This window comes from Rhyacophila brunnea, unplaced genomic scaffold, assembly GCF_057557595.1.
Source record: "Rhyacophila brunnea isolate RB1 unplaced genomic scaffold, BYU_Rbru_1.0 scaffold_2, whole genome shotgun sequence".
Taxonomy (NCBI): Eukaryota; Metazoa; Arthropoda; class Insecta; order Trichoptera; family Rhyacophilidae; genus Rhyacophila; species Rhyacophila brunnea.
In genome coordinates this window covers 53,784,366-53,804,909 of record NW_028232859.1, presented here as the reverse complement: position 1 = coordinate 53,804,909, position 20,544 = coordinate 53,784,366, and the positions used below count along the sequence as shown (strand labels likewise).

Sequence of the window (20,544 nt, the reverse complement as noted above, 5' to 3'; positions counted from 1 at the left end):
TAATAATGGAGCTGTCGAGTATCGACACATAATAATCAAAATATATATTGCACAATTATATAAGTAATTGAAAATGTTCATGACTATGAATTATAATTGCGCCGCAGGTGACTTTTTAATATTAAAGCTAATTTATGATGTGTGTTTATCTCACTTATCTGGTCAACCTGACACGCCGGGCCCCCCACAGCCCGGGCCCCCAGGCTAGAGCCCTGTCAGCCCTCCTCAGCCATGACCTACACCACTCCGGAATTCGGGTGGACACCGAGAATTTTTTGACAGTTCCATTAGGGATTGGGTTTTTAAAAAAACTTGACATTAGTGTTTCGAAATTTCTGTGTTAGAAATTAAAATCTAAGAATTTTTTCTAAAAAGGGTGGGTCCTGGAGAATTACAAATTATTTTTTGCCGTGTTTTTATTTGTCTAAGCCCAAATGTAGCCTATAGTTTACTGGCTTTCAATTTCAATCTTTAAAATCATTCTGATAATATTCATGTTTGGGGGGTGCCAGGCCCCCCTGCCCCCCCCCCCTGGGTGCGCCACTGGTAACGAGGATACCTCAAACATCAGCATCTTAATCGACGCTCGTACGTTGAACTTTTCCTAGCAGTTCTGCTTCGCCGTCTGGTGTCCATTGCTTTTAAAATATCCTCCTCACGGTCATTCAGATGTTGCGCCATAATCACTTAACCATCACTTTTAACGGTCGTCAAAGATAATTTTTTTGATAGTTGTAAATGAAATGTCAATTGCAACATCTAATCAGTAAGAAAGCCAAATCTAGAATGAAGACAAAGGGGTCCCAAACTCCCTACATAAAAAATGGACGCGCGGGTATGACCAGTAAATAAAAAGGGAGGAATGACCAACGACAAGAAAAAGGAAAATAAATTAGTAAAATATAACCTCACGCGAAGAAGAAAGAGCAAACCCTATCTCAAGGACTTCAATAGACAAAGTCAAATTCGAATAATGTCAATTTATTCATCTCGAAGTACTCGGAGAGTTTCAACTTCTATAAAAAGAATTTCGGAAATACGATGAAAAGTTTTTTAGTTATTTGAAGATGACCAGGAAACCTTAATTGACTTATTGTTGGGCAAATTAAAAGAGACATTACAAAAGGTTATTTAGATACGAGGGTGGGTCAATAAGTCCTTAGAAAAGCCGACAAGTGGCGCGACTAGTACTGTAAGCGGTTTGTTTTCATGCAGCGGCACTACCGATTCAGTATGCTGCGAAGTTTCAATCAGATTGGTCGGGTTGTTGTGTGTTTTTCGTACATTTAAAAAAAAATTTGCTTGTGGAAAATGGAAAAATGGAAAATGGAGAAAATTGAGTTTAGAGCTGTTATTAAACATTTTAATATAAAAGGGTTAACAGCAAAGGAAATAAAAAATGAGTTGGATTTAGTTCACGGCATATCGGCTCCTTCACTTGCAACTATTTATAACTGGTTAAATGAATTTAAACATGGTCGTACATCAACAAAGGATGAACCACGCTCAGGACGTCCTGTAGAGGTGACTACACCAGAAATGATCAATAAAATCCACGATATGGTGTTAAGTGACCGAAGATTAAAGTTGAGTGAGATAATTGAGGTTACAGGGATCTCAAAAGGTAGCGTCATTTCTATTTTACATGACAAGGGCATGAAAAAAATTTCTGCAAGATGGGTGCCGCGTTTGCTCACAGTCGACAATAAACGCAATAGGGTGGTGGCCTCTAAAGCCCTGTTGTCACTCATGCAACGCAATCCGGATGAATTTTTTCGTCGCTTTGTGACTGTAGATGAAACATGGATACACCACTATACTCCCGAGACGAAAGAACAGTCAAAGCAGTGGATTGCGAAGACAAACCATGTCCAAAGAAGGCGAAAACCGTAAAATCAGCTGGTAAGGTTATGGCTACTGTATTTTGGGATGCACGTGAAATTATTTTCGTTGACTATTTGGAAAAAGGAAAAACAATAACAGGGGATTATTATGCATCTTTATTGGACCAGCTAAAAAACGAAATTGAAGAAAAATGGCCTCATTTAAACAGGAAAAAAATCCTCTTTCATCAGGACAATGCCCGTGTTCACACATGTTTACGATCAATGGCTAAAATTGAAGAATTGAAGTTCGAATTGGTCGACCACCCACCGTATTCGCCAGATTTAGCCCCCAGTGACTTTTTCCTTTTCCCAAACTTTAAAAAATGGCTAAGTGGACAACGTTTTTTTTCAAATGAAGAAGTCATCGATCGGACAAATGCTTATTTTGAGGACCTTCCGAAAATTTATTTTTCTGACGGTTTAAAAAAATTGAGAAACGTCTTACCAAGTGTATTGAGCTCCAAGGAGATTATGTTGAGAAATAAAAAAAAATACAAAAATAAAAACTGTTTTAATGCTTTTTTCTAAGGAATTATTGACCCACCCTCGTAGATTACCCGAGGAACAACTTATTGTATCATTAAGGTAAGGTAAAATCCCTTTCCATCTCTCTGCCTCGCATTATTTTTTCGTCTATGGGCACATTACGGCCCATGCGTCATTATTCATAACCTCAAAATATACGGTGTTTGACGTTTGTCATACTGAAGAAATATTCTAAACATCCTCCATCTTGTAAAATCACTAGGTGACACAATAAAAATAACCAACACGTTTATACGCCGGGAGACTCACTAGGTGACTAATAATCACGTAGCGAGGCGCGAAGCGTGTAGGTGGCCATTGCAATAGTACGATAGTATAATGTGCGTCCGTTCGCTAGGTTGTCACCTAGCACGTAGCCACCAAGCAAGGTACCTACATATGTGGCCATAGCCTTAACTTTCAGTTTACCTAGTAGGTATGTTGTTATTACAACCAAATGCCTACGGCAGAATCGAATACGTCATCATTTTGTATTTTAGAATTAATTAATACAATATATCAGGAAGTCAGCCTGTGACACCCATTTCATATGTATTTTTGATTTAACCCATCAAAACTTGTCCTGCATGACGTCACCGTAGTGTGTACAATGTCATTACGATTTGAATTCAACTCTCAAACATATTACTATGGCACTTGTATGGCACCATAGTTTATTTCTATCACAGCTTGAGTCAAATATAAAGAGGATTTTGGGTTTTCACGGTCATGTTCTGTTTCCGCAAAAATCCCATTTTCAACACAAAGAGATTGGACTGAGTCTTCAATTTCTTTGTTTCAACATTATTTTGTGACAACACGTACTATAATTTTTTGCTGAAATGCCATAATTTCTTGGACCGGGTACTATATTTCGGTCGCAAAAAGATGGCAACACTGTGTCGCACACTACGGCCGACGGCGTCTCCTGTCCTCATTAAATAATTATCTATGGCCTGTGTAAACTATAAAGTTAAAAGTTGACAATTCACAAGAAAATTTGACAGTAGGTCCTCCATTATTTTATTCACTGATTTGCCAAACGTGACCTGTTTGTCAACAGTAAGTTCTTCGAGTAAATGTTTAATATATGGGTTTCCTCTATTATTAACTCAAATAAAACATTTACAACGTACAATAATTGTAAGTACAGACCAGGTTTTACCTACCTAAATATTTGCATGCTTTTGTATAATAAATGCTTTGCTCTGTTTGGCGGTGAAGGTGATCTACTTTCAAATGAATGTTTGTAAATATATTAATTAAAACAAACTTCAATTCGTTGTGCGGATGATTGTTTGCTACCCTATTGGATGTTTCGGTCGGTAATGGTAACTCCATTGGGTATATTCTATAGTATTTACAGATATATCGATTTAGTGTCGCCAGTTAAAGTTTACATATGAAAATCTTTCTCGCCAGTCACATTTTTCAAGTACAAATGGGGATGCTGGTTTATTTTGCATACTACATAGGTACATATTTTATTGTTTAAATGACACTTTTTGGAATTTCATAGCGGCTGCCGAATAGTTACCATGATGAATCGCATTTTAACCAGAACAAAACTCGCTAATGTAGTACTCCATGATTCATTTTGGTTAAGGTGTTTTGAGACCAAAAACCTAACACAACCTACTTATTCTTAGGTTAAAGTAGGTTTTGGATTTGGTCTCAAAAGACCTCGATCACAAAACGAGATATGGAGTACTACTGTCCAACAAGAAGATTTAGGCATAAGCCGAAAGTCGCTGTCGTCGATAAATAGAAGGAGCTTGTTTAGTTCACTGTTTTAACACGTGGATAACTCGACGCTAACCGGAAGGCAGTATAATCGAAAATGGTAGAAGCTTGTTAGTTCACAGTTTCAACATGTAGCCAAGAAGATCTTCTTGGACAGTATAATATTACTCAAAAATCATAAGATAGAGTCTGTATTCTATAAACTGGCGTACACATTGTGCCATCACGTACAACTGTTCTAGTTTTCAATGGGAGGGAACGAGATGGATGGTGAAGCGGGGGAGAAACCGGCACGCCAGTTATAGGAGACAGACTCTAAGTGGGGGAGAAATTAGACTTTTCTCAAGTTTAGTACATGCTGACCTACATCTGCATGCGAACAATTAAACATTTTTAAAAACGATTTGAAAGTTATATAAAAACTGTTTAGAAACGCTTTTTTTATATTCCAGTATAAAAGGAAAATATGCACTGCCAAACAAGCAACTTTACTGTGGTCATGTTTGTGGGATTTTTTCCACTCGGATCGGAAGTATTTAAAACATGTTGTCGTGGAATGTTTTGAATAAAGCTTATAAATTTTTCCGGCCGGTAATTTTGATTTAATTTGCTTTAAATGACCATAGGAGCACCTATCAGCGATTAAGTACTCTTACGTCACTTAATTTTCTGACATTTACCAAAAAACCTATGTACCTAAACAAATGCATTCACCCCTTTCCCACATTACATAGTTGTGTTCCTATACCCACCACACAGTATGGACAATAATTATTATAATATTAGATAAACTCAAACATAATTATTAGTACTTTTGATTGGTAAAACCCACCAACGAGGCGAGGCTATTCTAACATATTACTTAACACCCAATACAAAATTTTGGGATTCGGGTGGAAAAAACCATAGATAAGCCTGCACGACGAACATAGCCGAATTTGACTGAGCTTCGCAAAATAGAGATGTATTTCACACGACAGGTGTACTAAGTTAAATTTTCACCATGTTACGAATTACCAATTATGGTAGATAACCGCCTTGTGTATGGAATTGCTTCCATGTTAATTTGGACCAATAAAAATAACAGAAAAGGATAGCATGTTTACAGTAAAGAATAGCTCTGCAAGTGAGCGAAATACATATAGTAACGCAATCTTTGCAATACTTTGTTATGCAATATCAAATCATTTTATCTATTAAAATGAGACATGTTAAATTATATATCATCATCATTTATGGTACTACAATCCTTGGTGGGTCCTTCCTCCTTCAAAAACTTCCTCCATCCTGGTTGATCCAGCGCCGACACTCTCCAATTGTTTTGACCGAGTATTTTTAAATATCCCGTGGCACTGTTCAGCCATCTCGATTTCGGCCGTCCAGGTCATCTCTGGCCATCGGGGGTTGTGTACATAGCCCGCCTTGCCGGTATATCCTCCGGCATTCTATACATGCGGCCGATCCAGCGCAATTTCTACATTTTCATATGCCACATGATCTTTTTTGCCTCAATAAAGTGTGTATGGCTCCTCATCATACATTGACCTTCAAATACCACCTTCTTGAACAGCCCGAAAGATTCTTTTCAAAACACTTCTCTCAAAGATATCCATACTTCTTTCATCCTGTTTGCTGAGTGCTCAGCATTCTGATCCATATGTTAATACCGGGCATAAAATTATATAATTATACTACTTCCAATACCTATATAATTATATTTTTATTTTGGTGAAATAATTTCGATAAAAGAACAGAAAAATATTTCCATTAGCCATTGTGAAAAAATCTACATGTTCATACATAAATGATGACAGTTAATGACTGATGTTAGATCTAATAGTTATTGGAATAGATTTTAATGTACTGATATTGAATTTTCTTCCTATGATATAGAATGCAATTCTTCAAACGTGACGTGGAGAGCATAAGCGGGGTTGCAGACGGAGCTTGGATTGGATACAATCATCTGAATAGTGCAACCACACTTCATTAATGCGGGCGCATCTCATCACACCGGCCGACAGAATGGCTAGAGTACTTACACATTTGCACCCTGGCAAGTTACTTTTCATATTTTTTACCTTTTTATAATGCCATAATGCCATGTATAAGAGGTACTTGTATATTCTGGTCCAAAGACATTGAAGATTTGTCTACTAGACTGAGACTAAATGAAACTAAATACAGTAAACTCCCGATTATCCGTTTTGCGGATTATCCGTGCACAATACGGTACGGTGTACACAACAATATAATAGGTCTTAGGAAAATTCAAACTGATATAGAAACTCATTAAAAGATTCCTGCAAACAAACCGAAACCACAGATTTTCTTAATAAATAATGATGTTGTAACATATTAAAGAAAAGGACTTTTGTTTATTATTACTTACATAATGTAGGAAAGATTTGTCACATGAATGTAACATAATGAGTAATTTGAGCTTTACCTACATCAGACTTATACTTCTGAAGCCGCTCGTTCCGACCTCGCTCTCTCGTCCACCTAACTTTGCCACCTTCTGGTGTAGAACATGAGAATTTCTTATCAAAAGGAGTGGATCCGACCGCTATTTGGAGCAGCTAAACCCACGCCGGGAAGCAACTCCCTTGGCGTGGATTCCCAGACTCACCCGGAGTCTGGAGTTAGGCTTGCACGTTTCCTTCAACCTTTGAGGTACCCCCGTCCAACAGGGTTGGACGCCAGCTAGCTTTTCTTTGGGAGGGAAACAGCTGCAAAAGACCATGTGTTTACTGGGACTCTAGGTTGATAAGTGAAAGAGGTTTCAAAGTATATCGCTGAAATGCGGTTACATTTAATGAGAGATTATTTCAGCGAAGGTTTACAAAAGATTATATATAAAAGAAGTGGGACGGAGGTTCTCACAGGAGCGTCTCCGTCACCAGCAAATGGCACTAACCTAGACACAATTTATAATTACATATTTACATGCATCGAGCCCTCCTCAACGTCCTTCCATTTCCAAGTCCAAGGGGTGTATTCCCGGGTGAAGATGACACTAGCACTTTACCCTTCGACACGGGTATGGAAATATGCCATCCATTGTTGAAGCGTGTGCTCCTAACACGACCGCGTTGCGCGGCACGAGCGCGTCCGCCCCGTAGAACGTTTCGAACCAGAAGAAGGAAGTTGCCTCCCACGCACTCGTGTTCTCCCCCCGCCGCTACGTCCCCCCCACCTTGTCTGCTCCGGCCGTTGATTATTTGCAGCCAGCATGAGTTTGGTGTTGCCAGTTAAGAAAGTATATTTATGGTTTCTTTAGGTGACAAGTTCATCGCGTTACATCACCCGCTTGGTCAGGAAGAAATTGAGTCATGGGTGTCAATTTCCTGCCAGGGGCGTTCTCCGCTTCTTGGTGATGAGAAGTTGGTGCAGTCAGGTGGGACGGTCGGGGCAGGTGAGAAACTGCTGACGGCGGAGCTGCTGACGGCGATCCAGCGCAGACCCTCTTGTGTGCTGGTGAAATGCGCGCCAACGTCTCCTCGTCGCTCCTTGCTCCCTTCATCCATCCTTCTGGGGGGGTTACCTTGCATCACATAGAGGCCCTTTTTAAGAAATATAGTTTTGCACAGTACAAATTTTACAAATTAAAGTATCTGTCAACAATATGACTATTGTTCGGTAATCAAATTATAGTTTTTGACGGAACTCATCCTTGATGAGGCCGTCGGCTACTTGGCTGATTACATTTTTTACAATCTTCTCCATTGAGAAGTTGTTTCCTAATTGACAGACAGTTGGACCTCTGTCTCCCCACGCGGGCCTTGCATGTAAGCATGTCGCAAGGGCAGGAATGATAGGTTTATCGGTGCTGTCTAGGCACGCTTACGACTATCTAGTGTGGTGGGGCTCTTCAGACCACCTCCACTTCTATGGTATCCTGACCGATGCCAGACCTAGATGTAGCTTCAGTTTCCCATTCTAAAAGGAGTCTATCCTTCTTGAACTGGTACTTTTTGAGTTTGCCGCTGCTTCCTCCCACAGCTCAAAGCAAACCGATTGCTAATGCAACTTATTCTCAGCGCTTGAGAACCTAATTCTCAGCGCTCCTTCTTCCGCGTCTGAGGTATGCCATTTCGGGCTCCCTCATGTTGACGTCTAAATTGCTTCTGGAGTGACCAACGTACGATGTCGTGACGTGAGCTTCTCCAAGCTCATCTTGTTTACTATCTGAATCTGAAAATAGATGGTTTACTAGACCATCGGATGCTTATCGTGGCAATTAAGCGGTGACGATAAGTGTGGTATTCTGAAAGACATATGCACAAGTGATGCAGCTTGAAGGGGAACCGCGTGAAGCGGGCCCGGACCTCTCTCTGAAAATGAATTTATGATACAAGAAAATACCATTCATTGCCACGTTGGCTTATTGAACTACCATTAAAATAATAAATTTCTGTTTGGGCGCGCAGAAGTTTATGTTGATCATGAATCTATAACCTATAAACTTCGCCAGCGCCATCCCGCAGGGATGCCGAGGATGACCAAGGCTCATTCTTCGTGACTACTCTAGTGCATACAACGGCTCTTGCCATCTGTATATCATCGGGAGGTTCCTGCGCCGGCGCCCGCTCTCTGTGTTCTTGCGTCAACAGAGCCGCACAGCACGCATGACTCTCCCAAGGATCGTCTCATTTAACATCTAGTTTACTTGGTACTCCACCCCGGCCATTCACGGACCCCACTGGAGGGCTCTGGGAGTCCTTCATGGATCATCGTCACGCTCTCCTCGCGGACGCTGCTTATAACTAAAGGGGACCTTAACCTAAAGGCGAGCACGACTCCTGCGTGCGTGATCCCATGAGTCTAGCACGAATTTAATCAGAGACTATCCAGGTCCACAACGCTACAGCTCAACTCCAAACTTGCATCTGCCTCTAATGTTATGTTTTGTGACGTGTTGAGTCACACATCTTGTTGACCGGTCTTTATGCCGAGTCGTTTTTTCCGAAAATTATTAATTCTAAATGCTTCCAGCTTATGCGGAATAAGTAACCACAAGCGTTCATATGTATTAGACAATATGAATTACTAAGCTATTAAGAGTTGGTTCTTGAGGTCCCCACTTGAGTTTGCTTGGTCGCGCACCCTAAAAATTTGACAGAACGGACTTTTCCAGTACCTTCCTATCAACAGTCATATCACAGCGCCAGGACACACTGCTTTTCCCAGCTGGATTGACCCTCTCCCAATTACACGACTCACAACACAGAGTCCGGTGTGTAATTAGAGAATTGACCAAACAAACAGAGCAAGTGAGACTAGACCTCACAGTTGTTTTTCTCACAGCTGCCAATCTCTTATACTAAATGCTTTAATTAAGCTATATTTACAAGTTTACAACATCTTAGTGTCCTTCATAGCGATTTCATCTGTATCGTGAGATCGGGCGTACATCTCTGGTACAGATCTCGTTGCGTGTTCGCAACATCAAGGTTACATTGTTGGAAGAGACACACTCTTTCTACGGAGTTGTGTCGTAAATTCCATATGCATGACTTACATGCAAGCTCTACGTTTACAATAGTTGGGAAACATTACAAAGAGGTCAACTTAACTTTCATCTGGTATTCACAGCACAGGCTGTGACGCAGCACGTCTCAGACCAGCAGGAGTTCAAGCGTATTTCATGGCCGCAATGGTGCTCATTACTTGCTGTCTATCCCCTGTGGATCTCTACGTTACTGCTAGCACACGAAATCATCGTCCAGATGTAACATTATGTTGAATACAGCAATTCTGAAATTGATAACAAACTTTTGTATGCAAAACAAACAACATTTCTTACATTAGTTAGGCTTATCTTGTTACGTAGAAACGCAACTATAGTATTTCTTAACAATAATATGAGAGTTCATTTTTTTTATAAAAAATAGAATCTTATACATTTTCATCGTGCATACCGCACAATAATTTTCACATAGTGAGTACAGTTTTTCCGTGGTATTCCCATCAGGTATGGATGTCTTTGAACAGACATATTTGTGCTCTTTCCATATTGAAAGAATTTACATTTTGCTTATAAATTACTAGCAAGTATGATCATCTTGTGATTCAAGTGTACTTGTTAAGACATAAATATGGATTTTAACCATAGTTTGTGTGGCAGAGACTGCTACATTATTTTTGTAAGTACCATGATCAGGTGATGATGGTACGTTTGCAGTTGCATTTTAACTACATTGTTAAATGCTAAATTATAGTAAATCTAAATTATATTGTTAAATACTAAGGGGACGGCACATGTTACCCTATTTAATAATAACTAAATCCCGGTAAGGTAGATCCTTCATCGATACGATGCAGAACGCCATATTGCGGGTGTCTCTCAGTGAAACATAATGAATGCCGTGTACCTTGGAGGGGTACATAACTTTGTAAGTTGCAAGACAACCATTCGTGTCATTCCTTTACTGATGTTCCAAGAGACGAGACAGCTTTGGTGCTATCATGTAAAACATGAAAGTTTGAACACTTATTTAACTATACTTATTATCGAAATGACAACACAGTACATAGAAGGCGCTTGATGTTACCATCCAGCTTGTGTCGAACGCAGAGGAAACTGTTGTTCGAATTCGGTACAGACATGTGTACTTAGTGCGAAGGATAGGTTATATGCTATCGCTGTACAATATGATCGTACGAGTACTTCGTTCACTATACTTATATTGAAGTGACAATACAGTATGTAAACAAAGACCGCTAGATGTGTGCATCTAGCATGTGTCAAACACAGAGGAATCTGTGGTATGACCATCACCCCTTTCGCCAAATGACGAAGAAGAGCATGAATGTCCTCCCTTGGAATTCGTGGGCACGGATATACATTGCTTGGAGCTTACAAGGCTACTTGAACAAATGCAATTTTCCAGGATTAGACGCAGAGCGACGTCCGTTGTCTGGGAATCATAGGTGATCCGAGGCAGTTGGGAGTGCAACCACAGAACTCTGCAAGGAACGGGGTGGTCAAACTAGACACATATGACATATCAGGGAAGAAGATAGACTGTAGAAAAGGGGTTCACATCCACCTACCATGTGAAGTGCCCGTGAAAATGCACAGACGGCTAACATGGAGACCTTATGTGTTATGACACGATAACGGTTCCGTTAGTATGTTACTTACAATGGTGCGATCAAAACGCACTTTACTTAATTTATGGATGTTTATGCCTATGGGACAACACACACAAAAACTTAAGTAAATAAACATGTAAGTAAAATTAATTCAGACTTTGAGACATCAAGAAGATTCTCTCAGTAGGTGGAATAATATCCTAGCAACATTTGATGTGCGCTTGGAAATATTATTAAGGACTACTTGCACTGAAACGACGTGCAAATTTGCATTTGTTAGTGGTTAGTAGTGATGTACCTAGTAACACTACTAGATTTTCATGCTTCCTGCATGTGAAATCTGTGTTACGCTAGAAATGAGGAATAGACAAGTCTTTTTGAAACAGTGAAGATCAAATCGATGCTTGTTTATGTAAGGTCTCACCAGTTGTGCTGCTGGCTGTCTGCTTTTAGCACACTTGACTGGCTCGAGAAGACGAGTGGACAAAGTCAGCGACAAGTTAACGGGAATGTGTAATCATTAATTGCACATCCTGAACATTGTGTTTCGCGACGAGTGTCAACTTGAATGAGAAGTGTTGGACTTGGGACTCGCATTGTCAATTACCACAAATGTTTAATCGAACCATGGTGAATTGACCCGAGTTACGTAAGTAAGAAGAAAGAGATTGAATTGCGCACTGTGACTTTGGTGATGTTCGCGCACACCGTAGGCAGGCACAAAGTGACGCAAGTCGAAACCACAAGTTGTATATATGCGACTGGTCCTCTGCAGCAAACAGAGAGCAGTAATACACCCCTTCAACACATTACGTCCCTTGGAATGTGATGGTGACCATGGAGCAAAAGATGAAGAATGAAAACTGCGTTTAGTGAGATTTCCGTTTTCATCGAAATCTCACACAATTCCGCACCCTCACTTGAGCGAAAATTTGCTCACCTATCGAATTCCTTCCAACACAAACAACCACTACTTTGATTCTCCCTGTGAACGCAATGGTCAATGTAGTTGGACCAAGGTTTCACTGTACTTAACTTAACGACAAAGTCTTATGTTGGAAGACTTATGTCAAATTATACTAGACTTATGTATATGACAAGGCACAATATGAAGTAATATATCTAACGATGATGTTGGACGAGACAATTATTAACTAATATTTGGCGATGTCCTTTATATGAAATCGACCTAACGGCTTACCATTCAGATCACCTAATTCATAAACCAACGGAGAGATCTTAGTTAAAACTATATTTTCCACGTACCGTTGCGCGAGCTTGGTACTGAAATAATTTGCCGCATCTGAGATTCTAAAGTTCTTACGCCAGACCCTCTGGCCTATGACAAGTTCAGCATCTTTCCTTCGGAGATTATACCTTTTAGCGTTCGATTGAAAATTTTCCAAAAGCTGAGCTTGGACGATTTCAAAGACGAACGGCAAGTTCTGTATGCGATCAGCATACTGCGCACAGTCTGCTGCCGCGGGGAGAACTGAGTCTTTGGCCTTGAGATAGTCTTTTGGAAGATGAAAACGACCATCCAAGATTATCTCTCGACCATGCATGAGGAAAAAGGGGGAGTACTTGGTTGCTAAGTTTACAGATGCGTTTATCGCAGTCTGCACGCTTTGAAGATATTGCGACCAGAGTCTCTGATCCTTTCCTACTAGGATTGCCAGTGAGGTACCCACTGTCTGGTTATATCTCTCAACTGTGTTGCTTTGCGGAGAGTACACCGCATTAAGGAACAATTTGGGGATAGAATACTTCTTAATGAACGCCTTGAATTCTTTAGATATGAATTGACGACCATTGTCCGTTAGAATACTGTTGGGTACTCCATGTTTAAGAAAGATCTCCTGTTCAATGAATTTTATGATAGGTGTTGCTGTAGCTTTTCTAAGTGGGTGTAACCACACATATTTAGAAAAGACGTCGACAACTGAGAGAATATGCATGTATCCCTCCTTCGATTTTGGTAGAGGCCCTATCAAGTCAATCGACAATGATTGCATCGGGCGGTCGACTTCCTTCGGATTCGACATAAGTCCCGCCGGTGCATTAGTTGTGTGTTTATATGCTTTGCATATAGCACAACCCTTAATGAATAACTTCACATCTCTGTAAATCCCTGGCCAATAGAACAGTGAGGAAATGCGCTTGAAAGTTTTGAATGTGCCAAAATGCACAGAAGCGTTTCCACTATGAAACTCTGAGATCAGTTTTGTTCTATCCGCGCCCTTGACGCACTCTTTCCAATTAGAGTCATCAAGGGGCAGATCTCCTGCCTTGAATTGTCAGACAATCTCTGCAATTCCGCGCTCAAGTTTTAGGTACCAAAAGGCACCTTGAGAAACTCAAACAAACCTCCGCGTGGAACCACAAAATTTTTGACGTCGTTAACGTTTGACCATACCATTTCGAGAAAGTAACATAAAACTAGCCAAGTCTTATATACTAAATGGAAAATGATGCGGATGTCTACACCCACACCATAAATTAATTGCTAGCTGTGTATTAGTTATTACATATCTTTTTACGGAATATGAGTATTATTTGTTGCTATACTAAAACGTAAATGCACCAAGCCACAACGAACAACCACCGACCTATACACTGATCGAAACTGAGTAAACAAACTGGCACACAATTTACAGAGAAATACAATAATAATTATCCTGAAATAATTTAATTGTAAAATTATTCTAATCCTACCTATGACTAAACATAGCATGACGTAACTACAATGACATCACACAATTCTTAACCGAATATTCTGGAATGACGCGCACTACAAATATTAAAACACTCGAAATTAATTACGGCACGGCGCAAAGGAAAAAATCCTACGCGAGTCGGTGTGACTTCTGCCCTTTTCTGGCAAGAGGTGAGCGCTCGTGAATTTTGTAACAAAAAGTTGTTACGAAATTACGATCTCCACTGAAATTGTTATTTGGATCGAACCAAAAAATAAATTTTACCATTAATCTGAGGACGCACAAGATATGCTATGTGACCAAATGGAAACAATAGTCTGACTATCTTGTAGGTTTTCATTCAAGCTAATCTTTTTATAGACGAGAATTCATTTAAGTAATTGCAGGAAGACTTAGCTTTGATTGAGAACGTCGAACATCGTCGTGAACTGGAAGGTCACGTGACTTCTACGTCTTATCCAACATCCTTCAGAAGCGACTTCACGTTCCTCCAACGTGAAAAATCCAAGAGTGCCTCCTGGGTGTATGGCAGGGAATGAAAATAAAAACGTCCTCTCCGTCGTCTTTCACCATTAGTCTCAAGTTTCCTGACTTGATTATGATGATTGATATCCACGAACATGTGCTTTTCAATAAATTCTATAACAGTATATTGGAAGGCACAACATGTTAATTATACAAAAGCGCGTTAAATGATTAACGCAAAAGTTATAAGTGTGCATGGATTGCACAGATAAACGTGGATGTAATTCGGATGTTGGATTCTAACCAACCATCCTTGCGCGTAGAAAGCGGAAATGCTCCCTCAAAAACTTCACACTCGTTCACAAAATCACGTGTCGTCACTTATTTGATCGTGTCAAATAAATAAAAATTAATTTCCACAATGCAGAAACATTTTCAAAACCACACTAATGTTACTATTATCAATACTAAAACTGAGTAAAGTTAACTAAGTTACTATGGCAGAGCGCAAGTAATGTGCGTCCTGCTATTGTGAATGTTCAACCAGAAGTCCCCGCATTTTTTTTTAAGAATGCGCGCAGTCGCTCACTTCTGGTATACCCAACCACAAATGTTCCGTAATTATAGAACATTCCAGAAGCGCTCGGCTAACTAGACAAAATGCACTACGGAAGAAATACATACAAATATAACATATAATATGATTGAATGCTGGTGACAAAAACTCTCGCAAGGCACAGGAAACATGAAACCAACTTCACCGTCCAAATCGCGTTGGAGGCGCAAATGTAACATATATGAAAAAGAATATTTTATCTACAGATATTTAACAAGAAATTTAGATCGGTACATATTTGGAATAGCTTAAACCCACGCCGGGAAGCAACTCCCTTGGCGTGGATTCCCAGACTCACCAGGAGTCTGGAGTTAGGCTTGCACGTTTCCTTCAACCTTTGAGGTGCCCCCGTCCAACAGGGTTGGACGCCAGCTAGCTTTTCTTTGGGAGGGAAACAGCTGCAAAAGACCATGTGTTTACTGGGACTCTAGGTTGATAAGTGAAAGAGGTTTCAAAGTATATCGCTGAAATGCGGTTACATTTAATGAGAGATTATTTCAGCGAAGGTTTACAAAAGATTATATATAAAAGAAGTGGGACGGAGGTTCTCACAGGAGCGTCTCCGTCACCAGCAAATGGCACTAACCTAGACACAATTTATAATTACATATTTACATGCATCGAGCCCTCCTCAACGTCCTTCCATTTCCAAGTCCAAGGGGTGTATTCCCGGGTGAAGATGACACTAGCACTTTACCCTTCGACACGGGTATGGAAATATGCCATCCATTGTTGAAGCGTGTGCTCCTAACACGACCGCGTTGCGCGGCACGAGCGCGTCCGCCCCGTAGAACGTTTCGAACCAGAAGAAGGAAGTTGCCTCCCACGCACTCGTGTTCTCCCCCCGCCGCTACGTCCCCCCCACCTTGTCTGCTCCGGCCGTTGATTATTTGCAGCCAGCATGAGTTTGGTGTTGCCAGTTAAGAAAGTATATTTATGGTTTCTTTAGGTGACAAGTTCATCGCGTTACAATGTATAATAAAATTTATGTAGTATTTTAAAAAGAAAAAAAAACCATAGTTCGGATTATCCGTGTTTTTCGTTTATCCATGCCGCCTCTCCTCACCATTAGACCGGATAATCTGGAGTCTACTGTAGAGTAATTTATGGTTACTTATATTACAGGAGGATCTACCAATACTATGGAGCAGAAGATACAGGAGTCGCAGAAAGTTCTCCGTTCACAAAACAAAATCTACTCTACCTTGAAACAAACCAGGAACGAATATGAGCACACGTCTAATAATAACTAAATTGAACTAAATCTCTCGGGTGAACACTTCCCTCTTTGATTAAGTGCAGTTTTAAGTAATGTTTCTTCATTATCTTAAGGATTATGAATGTTACTCATTGATTGTTTAAAGGCTTGTTTACACAGACTTAGTACTACTCATTAGTACTCGTTACTCGTACTAGTACTGACACATGTAAACAGGCCGAATGCTGATAAGCATTAGTAAAAATGTGAGTGAATTTCCTATTTACAAATCGTTAGTACATACTCCCACCGTACTCACTTGCACTTGCGGCAGCATTCGAAACTTGTGTCGCAACGTGTTAACAAATCAACTAGTGTTTAGTGGCTAATAAGAATACAATCAAGAAAGTGCGTGATTATTTGTTGTATTTGCTGTGCGTATTTTTCTGTACAAATTTAAAATGGCAGAAAAGTGGAACTCGGAAACAACTGTCACATTCATTCAAGAGTTTAGATCTTACGAATGTCTATGGAATACGAAATCTCCTACGTACAAAAATAAACAGATGCGGGAGGCATCATACCAAAAAATTTTGGAAGCAATGAACAAACATAGTTTTGGCATACCTGAAGCTAAAACCAAAATGCGAAATTTACGATCTACATACTATCAGGAGAGAAAAAAAATCGAAAGGTCAAAAACATCTGGCTGTGATCCTGATAATGTCTACGTACCTAACATTAAATGGTACGGTGAGATGGATGCATTGCTTAAGGACGTGGACGAGAGTAGAAGGACTTCTGATAATGTAAGGAACATTTTTATTTACTATTAAAATAAACACTACTTTTTGTGGGGTACATTAAACTATTTTGGGGTAAGCTTTTATATAACTGGACTTAAATACAAATTTATTTGTCAAACTCGACAATGTTGTGAAATTCAATGGATTATTCTGGGCTGGCATGAGATGGCACCTTAAATTACAAAGTACGGGGTATAATTCTTTCCCTCAATTCTCGGACCAGTCTTGATGAATGGTTGCCATCTATTAAATTAATACTCTGCAATAACGAACTAAGTTCTTACGTCACGCCTCCATGATCCCAGTGTGATTTCTCCAGTATCTACATATTCATAATCTACAGTTATTTCTCTTGTCAAATATGTAGTTGATGTCTTCTTTCAAATATGTAGTTGATGTCTTCTTTAACTGGTTATGCAAAGCACATGCTGTGCCAATAATTTTATCAGTTGCAACGCAGACACATCTGTTGCATTAGGTCATTCAATTATTCTAAATCTGCTCGCTCGAATTCCAAATGCATTTTCAATAATTCTACAGACTCTCGAAAGTTTGTAATTAAAAATTTTGTTTTTATATTAGAGGTCCACTTTTATAGAGTTTCAGTACATATGTTTTAAGGTGGAAATTCATCATCTCCAATCTACCATTGGGTAACATATTTTTTTCGAGATCAGGGAGAATGGAATTGTTTTTAAAAACATCCAAACATCTCCCATTTGCTCCAATTTTTATATATCGTATAGTTATCGTCAACGACCGCCAGTAATGTGATTCTATTTTGTCCCCTTGAAAACCACTACCACAACCGAGTGCATGAATCATGAATGAATACATGTTTGCCGTCGTTAGCACCACATGCTTCTCGAAAACCCCTTCATGTCTTGAATCCTCATGTCTATTATCAAACACTCTTCATGTGTAGCAGGAACCTGAAACAATATTTTTATAAAAATGAAATATATTTTTATTTTCAGGGAGAAAACTCTCCGAGTATTCAAGATGACACTGCGGGGGCTCAAAGTGCTAGGTTTCAGTCTTCAAGTATCCAGGAGACTGATGTAACTCTCACCTCCACCGGAGAGTTTCACAATATATCTGGCATCTCAACACGGGATAATATAGAGTCTGACCGGCCAATGAAAAAAAATGTATCAAATAGAAAGGCAATTTGCCGTGCGATTGGCGAATTAAAAAAAATGCAGGAAATGATATATAAAAACCGACCAGAACCTAAACCTAACCAGGGGGAAAACCAGTTCGATGTGTTCGGTAAAAGTGTGGCAGCTCAGTTAAAAGCTCTATGTTATGAGAGTGCTTTGATGGCACAATCTAGTATTCAAAATATTTTAAGTGATCTAGCCATTGAAAATTATAGATGTATGCCGAGGTCTACTGAAATAATATTACCGTGTGAATTGTCGGAATTTGATTCTCAAATGAGTTCACCGATTAGTGAAAATCAAGATGTACAGTCTACTGCGTTTGCAATGTCTTTCGATGAGGCCCCAGGCCATATTAAAGATGAAGATTTTAAATAATAATGTCGCACATCGCATGGAAATCTTCTCCGATATGTGATTCATATTGTGTTTCGAAGGATACAATTAGTTTTGAGGCGGAAGGTATAGCATAAAATACTTCTAAATTTTCTATTGATGAAAATGGCTCTGTATTGATTGTTGTGTGTACTGATTCCTCATCCCAAGCGTGACTTCGTGATCGTGATCCCAGGAAATAGTCAGTTTAGGAAAATAAGATTTTGTATGTCCATAGTATTTTATTATCTTGAAAGTTTATAGAGATTATATTTTTTAGAAATATTTTTTTACTTCCCTCTACTTTCGAACATTTAACATTCGCACACACTTTCAGGAACCAATTATGTGCGAAAGTCGAGGTCCTCCTGTAAGTTAAATGCACTAATACTTTTTTTGTCCATTTTCAATTAATATTTTTGAACCTCAATATTAAAAAACCAAAAATCAACGATAAACATTCGGCGTAAAGAACGACTACACCCACTAGTCGGTGGTAGTGACGCTTACATTGAGCTACTTTACGAGCTGTTTGTTGGCGAATTTAACAACGTTTGTATACAAATGGAACGCATTCATTGTTGACCGCCACATGTCTGCTGTCGGAACTCGTATTGAACGCTACCGGTCAACTGTCGGTTGAACGCAGACCGATCTCTGTCTGTTCAAGTAATCGTCTTACTTGCGTGCCAATGGAGCACCGGCGTTAATTTATTTTGTATTTTGAACTAACCTAGTCTGTGCTTAAGTCCTGCATGAACTCTTGCGCCGTGTAGCGTTGTAAACATACGAGTTGGTAGTAAAATAAGAACACAAAAATTAATTATCGTCTTCTTCAAACAACTCGTCTGTCTCAGGTACTTTAGTGTCATTTGGTGCAAGCCCCAAGATGTCATAAAATTCTTTCGTATTTGGAGGGATGGTGAAAAACTTCATTAGCTTCATGACATCATTTTTTTAGCCATCTTGACATGGCTTATTTTGTTCAATATTTGAATGGTATCATTTATAGTAGATATAGTTTTGTTTTTATTTTAATTGGTAGCTCTAATGCCTGTGCTCCATTGGCACGTAAGTCGGACGATTTACAGTCTTCGGACTTTGTTTTCGCATGGAGCATGCCAGATCTGCGGAGTTTTAAATCTGCAGACCAGGCTCATTGGATTTCAAACATGTTTAATATTTTACTCTTTGAGTTACCAGAATTCGTCCGTCAATCACCACGTAATTTCGATTTGACATTCGGACCGAAAAAATCTGTAATTGTTTTAAACATTTTTATTGATTAATTTGTTAATTTATGCATTAGAAAATGAGAGATTTATCGGTACTGTTCGGTTATACGGAATACAGCGGAAAACACATTTTGAAAATAGCCGATATACTGGATTATTTGTTAGGTTAACCTAACCAAACCTAACCTAACCTAAACTAACCCAAACTAACAAATAATCCAGTATATTGGGTATTTTCAAAATGTGTTTTCCGCTGTATTCCGTATAACCGAACAGTACCGATTTATCAATTATTTTTTTTATTTTTATTTATGTAATTCACAAAAAAAACGTAAAATTTGTGTTGTTTTCACTGTTATATTATTTTATGCAAGTCTCATAATTGTAAGATTATCGGAAGACATTACGATACTCGTAACTTTTGACTTTCGACAGCTCGACTTTTTTATTTGTTCGTTGATCAGTAGCAGAGCATAGACAAATCGGATGATTTACTGTCCTAAGTCTTTTGGCTCGCCAATGGAACGCCGGCATAACACAAGACCCAGCATACGTTTGTGACACACCGACAGTCGATTTGTTCCCTTTGACATAAGTCATCACTTTCTGTTCTGTGATTTTGAAAGGGAACTTATTCAGAAGAGGTTTTATTGCAGATTTCTAGTCGAAAAGTTTTGCGACACTTTCAATGTACCGTATTTTTTAATTTTTTGC

At 39.3% G+C, this 20,544-nt stretch overlaps 1 long non-coding RNA gene across 1 annotated transcript; it reads left to right on the top strand.

Annotated features, from left to right (window-relative positions):
- Positions 1–3,396: 3,396 nt before the first annotated feature.
- On the top strand, positions 3,397–16,930 carry LOC147072513 (uncharacterized). The gene is made up of 3 exons (XR_015070585.1): positions 3,397–3,554; positions 6,048–6,210; positions 16,179–16,930. It is a non-coding gene; the product is annotated as an uncharacterized LOC147072513 (long non-coding RNA).
- Positions 16,931–20,544: the final 3,614 nt, after the last annotated feature.